We start from the raw sequence: 6,611 nt of genomic DNA on the forward strand, positions 1-6,611 counted from the left end.
TGATTCTCTTGTCCTTATCTAAGTTGGTAATATCTGCCAAGGCTACCTATTTACAAGGTCTATGACTACTGAGGCTGATAAATTTCCACAAAAGCTGCCTGTTTATAGTAGCTTCTAAAGACAACACAGACTACAAACAAAGCTTCTAACTGGAAGTAGGGCCATGGTCCCCAGACAAGGCCCTCAGAGGCAGTCAGGTCCATGGATATCAACATGATCTCATGTGGCAGCACAGTTCCACTCAGGTCAGTATGCAGTGTTAGCAGAGTCCGTGGAGGCCGACATGGTTTCAGTGGTAATTCAGACCAAAGATGTCCACATGGACTTTGGTAGTAACACAGGGACCTCAACACAGACTCTGGCTGCAGTGGGACTACGGGCCCAGACACAACCCTCAGCAGCAGCACAGCCTACCAACATCAACAGGCAGACCTCAGACCACAGACATCTGAAAAGCCCTCCTTGGCAATGTGGTACATAAATATCAATGCAGCCCTCAGACTGGGACAGGCAGAGCCTAGTGGCAGCCACTTCTGCTGTGCCCATTCAGCAAGAGGCTTATATACAGTTTTTGCAATCAGTATTGTGCTTAACTTTACCTCTTCAACTGGAAAACCACCACCACCACTTCAACAACAATAGCAATAACAACAACAGCAACAACAATGACAACAACAACAACAACATAGATTTAGGCATTATTTTGAGGCCTCTCTGTATGTAAAATATTTTAGCATTAATAAAAGAAAAAATCTTCAGTGTACTTATATCTGAAATATTTCTTCAACCAATTTTGTTGTTGTTGTTGTTCCTATCATCTTTACCTGGTTGTTAGAGAAACTTAAAATATATAACAAGGGTAATAAACATGACTCTTCAGGGTTTGTGTGTGTGTATGTGTGTGTGTGTGTGTGTATGTGTGTGTGATCTGTGTGTGCAGCCACACACTTCAAACTTTGGAAATGATTCCTGCTTCAGGGATCTTTCACTTACGTGATGATCTGGCGCCACCCAGCAGACCAAATGAGCACTGACTGCTTTGTGTTCATGTGTGAGAGGAGTTGTTGAAGGTGGGGGAAAGAAATGGGATGACTTTGGCAGAGCTAGAATTCAAGTAGCTGCTCTTTATCTCATCCCAGGATCTGTAGGCAAGCAGGCCATTCAGACATACTAAGAGAAAGATGCTGTTTTAAAAATTAACTTGCTATTTTTTCAACTGCCAATTTCTACAAATGAAAGTTTCTAGGTTGTAAGGTTTCCACTTCTTTTCTCACAGAGGTGTCAATTACTGAGCTTTTGCCTGGTGCCTCTTCCTCTCCTGAATTTCAAACACATTACAGAGAAATGAGAATATTTACCAGTTACCATGAGATATGACCTATGAAATTTTCTCCTGGATTTATCCATGGTAGTTAAGCCAAGATTGTTCTAATAGGGGACTTTTTATTTACATGCCTGATTTAGATTTCTCAACCACTTTCATCAGTTTATACAACTTCCAATGTCATGAGTTCCTTGGAACTAATTGTAAGCTTTGATGAAAGGGAGACCAAACCTGCTCACTGATTGCTATGAAAACCTGGAGTAGATTATGTTCATCATTTCATTTAGAGCATGCACACAGACAGGGCTGCTCAAAAAATATGTGGCTAAAAGCTAAGTATCTCTTAGATGTTAGATACATTGTATTAAAATAATTCAGAAGAAGCGGTAATAACCCTCTGGGAAGAACATGAATACATTGGTTGCTTAAGTACCTGCTGCATTCTTCTCACAACTTAAGTGTCAGGCTTTTAGATAGTGAGTGACACCACTGTACTGGGAAAACCTTATGTAATGACGGATGTCAGGTCAAGAGCATCAATTTAGTTTAAAGTAAAGCAATCTGTAAGAATACACTGATTTTTCTTCCACAGTATCTCTTTTTTTTTTCAGTTTTCAAATTAACAGTAAGATTCTCATCCTAATTCTTGAATTTGGGAGCAAATTTTATTCACTAGAAGCCTTATTGCATCTGGTGAGCATCTCTGTATTCCTTAGCTTGCTTGGAAGTAATGCTGTTTTTTAAAATTCCTATTTCTCATTGGTTGGTATAATGCGCTTTTCTGAATACCATGCCATTTCCGCACATATCATTTTTGGTCTCTGTTGCAGTATTGTCTTCTACAGTCTTCTGTGATGTTAGAGTCACATCTATTTCTCTCTCTATATAGTTTTTCTTTATTATATGATAGATCTCTTCAAACATTACTGTGATTTCAACCATCATAACCATACATAGCATGTCCTGTTTCTGGACTCTTACACTACAAATTCTATTGTTCGCTTGAGATTCCCAACAATTCCTTTCAGATATTGCAAAGGTGCCTGAAAGTGGATTCAATGGCATTTCTTCAACCACATGACTTTCTGCCTTCAGATTACTTGATGAAAGGTGTTTATCAGGTTTCCTATCAAAAGTTATTTAAGATTTTTAGACCTGACCTATTGCTACCATCACCTAATTCAATTAAGTATGTCATGAAGCAAAACCATATATAAATAGTATATTTCATCGTGTCTTAACATAAACTACACACACAACTATTATCAAAAGTTAAAAATCAACAAGACTTCAGCATGTAGCAGAGAGTATGCATGATTCTATCTGTAGATAAGATAAGTAAACACAATTGGTAAACAATAACACACTCATTCAGCTGCTACCAATATGGTCATCTTGTAACCAATCACTCAAGGTGCTATTGAAGATTCTTTTCTGCAGTGAAATTATATTTACTGACTAGATTATAGAGCTCTTCAGAAAATCTTATTCTTTTTTATGTGTGTTGTAGGTCGACACTTCAAGACAAAATATATTTGCATTTCACTAGTCATCATCTGCTTTTCATGAGATAAAGTGTCGAAAAGAAAAAAAAAATCCCACTAAGAAATCCTGACACATCTCCACATTTCTGAACCATATGTAAAGCAAGATTTTTGAGAGCCTGCAATCAATTTCCCATTGTAGAGACTCATTATCATCTTTCTTGACTGAACAGTCCTATGACTAAACAAGAATTAGAGCTCATTCATATTTTTCTCCACATAGCAAGACAAAAAGGACCAATAAAAGTGGGAATACTACAGACGATGCATTTTCCTCTTGACTATCAGGAGACTATCAGGATTGATGTGCTCCACTGTTGTCTCCATCCTCTCTACTTGATTTTACTTGTGTGCAATCTGTGATATTCTGAGTGTAGTAGGCTAATTTTGATAAAGAAGCCCATTTAGACTATCTATCTCTGCTCTATATATTTGCCAGGGAGCTTGTTTAGCATTTCAGAAATCACCTAAAATTTACCCCTTCTCAAAGGCTGCTGACTCAGCAGGACATTTTTCCTTTTGAAAGGCAATGCTGTTTCAAAGGAAAATTCTAAGGATGATTTGTTTTTTCTTAGTCTTATAACTTCTGTCATCGTCTGCATTTCTCTTACCATAAAAGGCTCCCTCCTGACTTTTTCTTTTATTTATTGGCTACTGTGCAAACAATGTTTTGGGGAGGAGATGGAGAAATTTTGAACCCTATGCCTTCTGCTGGTCAACACAAGTCTATTTTGACAAGTTACATTTGGGAGTGAAATATTGTTATATAATACTAGACAATGTTTCAAGAAAGCTAAAGTAAAGAAATACATACATGACAATTTTTTCACAAAGTAGGAAAGTAACTGTGTTTAGGTTTGTATGTACTAAGAAATTTCAGGACTATTTTTATGTTTAGAACAACATCGTGGGATATCAACACATAGTTCAGTAGCTGTTTGGGTAACATTAGTTCCAGGTGCTGCTTCCTTATTAAAATTTAGGTGTTCATTTGGTGACTATTGACAAATCCAAAGGAAACCTGGTAAGAAAACTAACATGCCACAGAAAGGAATTCTTAATCAACATATCATGAATCATGAAATTGTTTATGTTTATAAATGAAACATGAGGAGTTTATTTAGAAAGGAAAAGAAAGTGCAAACAATGCTGTGCTTGCCATGTGAGCAAGAGCCTTTGCCTTTCTTACAGATCATCAGTCTCCAATATTAACAAGATAAAGCATTGTGGTGATAATTTCTTTAAGTACTGGAAACGGGGAGAGGACAAGTAAGCTTCTCTCTCACACTTTTGAAAATAGAAACACAAATATTCTCTGCTTTTTCATAGTATTTAAATAAAATGTCAGGGAAGTAATTTAATTTTGTTGTATTTCAAAATTCAATATCTCTTGTCCTTTGGAATAAAAGAGCAAGAGACTTGTTAATGTAATCTTTATAATTAAAATATCTGATGTGGGTGGGGGAGCTGAGCACTGAGACCAAGGGCTAAAGCTGGGAGATTGAAAAATGCAGACCACCAAGGCACTGCTCATTTCTCCAGTTCTGATCTGCTCCCGTACCAGGGGTCTAATCAGGCCTGTGTCTGCCTCCCTCCTGAGTAGACCAGAGGCCCCATCTAAACAGCCTTCCTGCAGCAGCTCTCCTCTCCAGGTGGCCAGACGGGAATTCCAGACCAGTATTATTTCCCGGGACATCGACATGGCAGCCAAGTTCATTGGTGCTGGGGCCACCACAGTTGGTGTGGCTGGATCAGGGGCTGGCATTGGCACAGTGTTTGGTAGCTTGACTATTGGATATGCCAGGAACCCATCTCTCAAGCAGCAGCTCTTCTCCTATGCCATTCTGGGCTTTGCCCTGTCTGAGGCCATGGGACTCTTCTGTTTGATGGTCACCTTCCTCATCCTCTTTGCCATGTGAGGCTCCATGGGGTCACCCAGCCATCCCTGCTGCTTTGACTCCATGCCAGTCCTGGTGCTGGAGTGTGCTGAGCTTTACCATTAAACAACGACATTTCTAAATAAATAAATAAATAAATAAATAAATAAAATATATATTGGGGGTTTATGGGGAAGATGGCTCAGTGGGTAAGCACTTGCTACACATGATTATCTATAATTCCAGCCCCAAAGGATCTGACACATTATTATGGCTTCTATGGACACCTCCACACACACAATACTATACATACATACATACATACATACATACATGCATATATAAAATAAAAATTCAGTTACCCTATAATGAGCCAAATATAATGGACTCCTACTTGACATAACTGGTTAACAAATAAAAAGCCCGGTGGCATAAATGATTACCTCTTTTGGAGTTGTTGGCCAGTGACTTCCTAGACTTTCAAATAGTTGCCACTCTTGTTTATCCCCACAAAAGTTGATTCTAAGACTCCATTGCTGAAAACATCATATACTTGATATATAGAACATGGAGAAGTCAAGCTGGTACTGATATGGAGGCTTCATCCCTACTAATAACTTCACAATGCTAGATGGTGCAATGAACAATTCTTGAGGAGAGAAGCAATCATTAGGCTTACATATATATATATATATATATATATATATATATATCCTACAAGCGATAATGATTACTCATTGAGTAAATCATGCCCTTGGGTGCAAGAGTGACCTCATCACCATGGTAACAAGCAGCCACACTCTGATTTGATTAGAGTCCTGATTGGATTTGAAAAAAAACATACCTGGTAAAGTTATCAGGACAAGAACCTACAGTTTGACAGGTCATAGGCTCTGAGGCTGGGAGGGGGCAAGAATCTACTATTACTTTGCTAAATGATCATAGTATCATTATGTCTATACATTCATGCATCTCTTGACCTGAATCAGAGAAGTTTCTATTTGCAGTAGATACTGATTAACACAGAGACACATACTTTCTCAAAGTATAGACAATAAGAGACTTTATATGGCTCAAGTCTAAATGGGGCATATATATTATACTACCCTTTCCCAAGGGTCAGGGATCATTGTGAGAAAGGTGGCAGAGATGGTTTATGAGACAGTACCAGTGGATAACTATAAGGAATGTCTCTGGACACAGCAGGGCAGATGCAGATATAAGTATGCACAGTGATGGATAGTGGTTGTGATAGCAGGCAAAAGACCAGTCCAGGCCTAAGTTATATTAAATCCCAGCATTGAGAAATGAGTTGGATCTAACAATTTCATCCTTAGCCTTGGAGATCTTTGTGTTTGTTAGATGCTGGATGAGTAAGATTCAAGTGTACCTAAGAATGTTCTGGTAAATCATCCACTTCAGTAGAAGGCCACACAACTAACGATATTTACGCAGTGCAAATTTGTCTTAACAGTTTAAAAAAATAAAAGAAAAGTTGAGTAATTGGGGAAGGGAAGACAAGTATGAGGATGGGGTGTAGTGATGAAATACATTGTACAAAATTCTCAAAAAATTAATAAAAGATTAAAAATCTTCATAGGGAAGCAGGTGAACTTGCTCAGCAGGTGAATTCATTTACCATGGTTCCTACTTATTTGACTTTTATTTCTAAAGCCTACAAAGTAGAAGCAGGTAACTGTCTTCTAAAAATTGTCCTCAGACTATCACATGCCCAACGTGCCATGTATACAGCCAAACATGTACACGACATGCATGTGCACACATACAGAGAGAGAGAGAGAGAGAGAGAGAGGGAGAGGGGGGGAGGGGGAGGGAAAGGGAAGGCAAACAAGTAGGAACCATGGT

General features: G+C 38.5%; 1 pseudogene across 1 annotated transcript; it reads left to right on the top strand.

Annotated features, from left to right (window-relative positions):
• Positions 1–4,326: 4,326 nt before the first annotated feature.
• LOC114638355 lies at positions 4,327–4,874 on the top strand (annotated as a pseudogene). Its single transcript, XR_003713871.1, has one exon. The product of XR_003713871.1 is annotated as an ATP synthase F(0) complex subunit C1, mitochondrial pseudogene (transcript).
• The last annotated feature ends 1,737 nt before the right edge of the window (positions 4,875–6,611 follow it).

The sequence above is a fragment of the Grammomys surdaster genome, unplaced genomic scaffold (assembly GCF_004785775.1).
Source record: "Grammomys surdaster isolate TR1022 unplaced genomic scaffold, NIH_TR_1.0 125580, whole genome shotgun sequence".
In the NCBI taxonomy this organism is placed as follows: Eukaryota; Metazoa; Chordata; class Mammalia; order Rodentia; family Muridae; genus Grammomys; species Grammomys surdaster.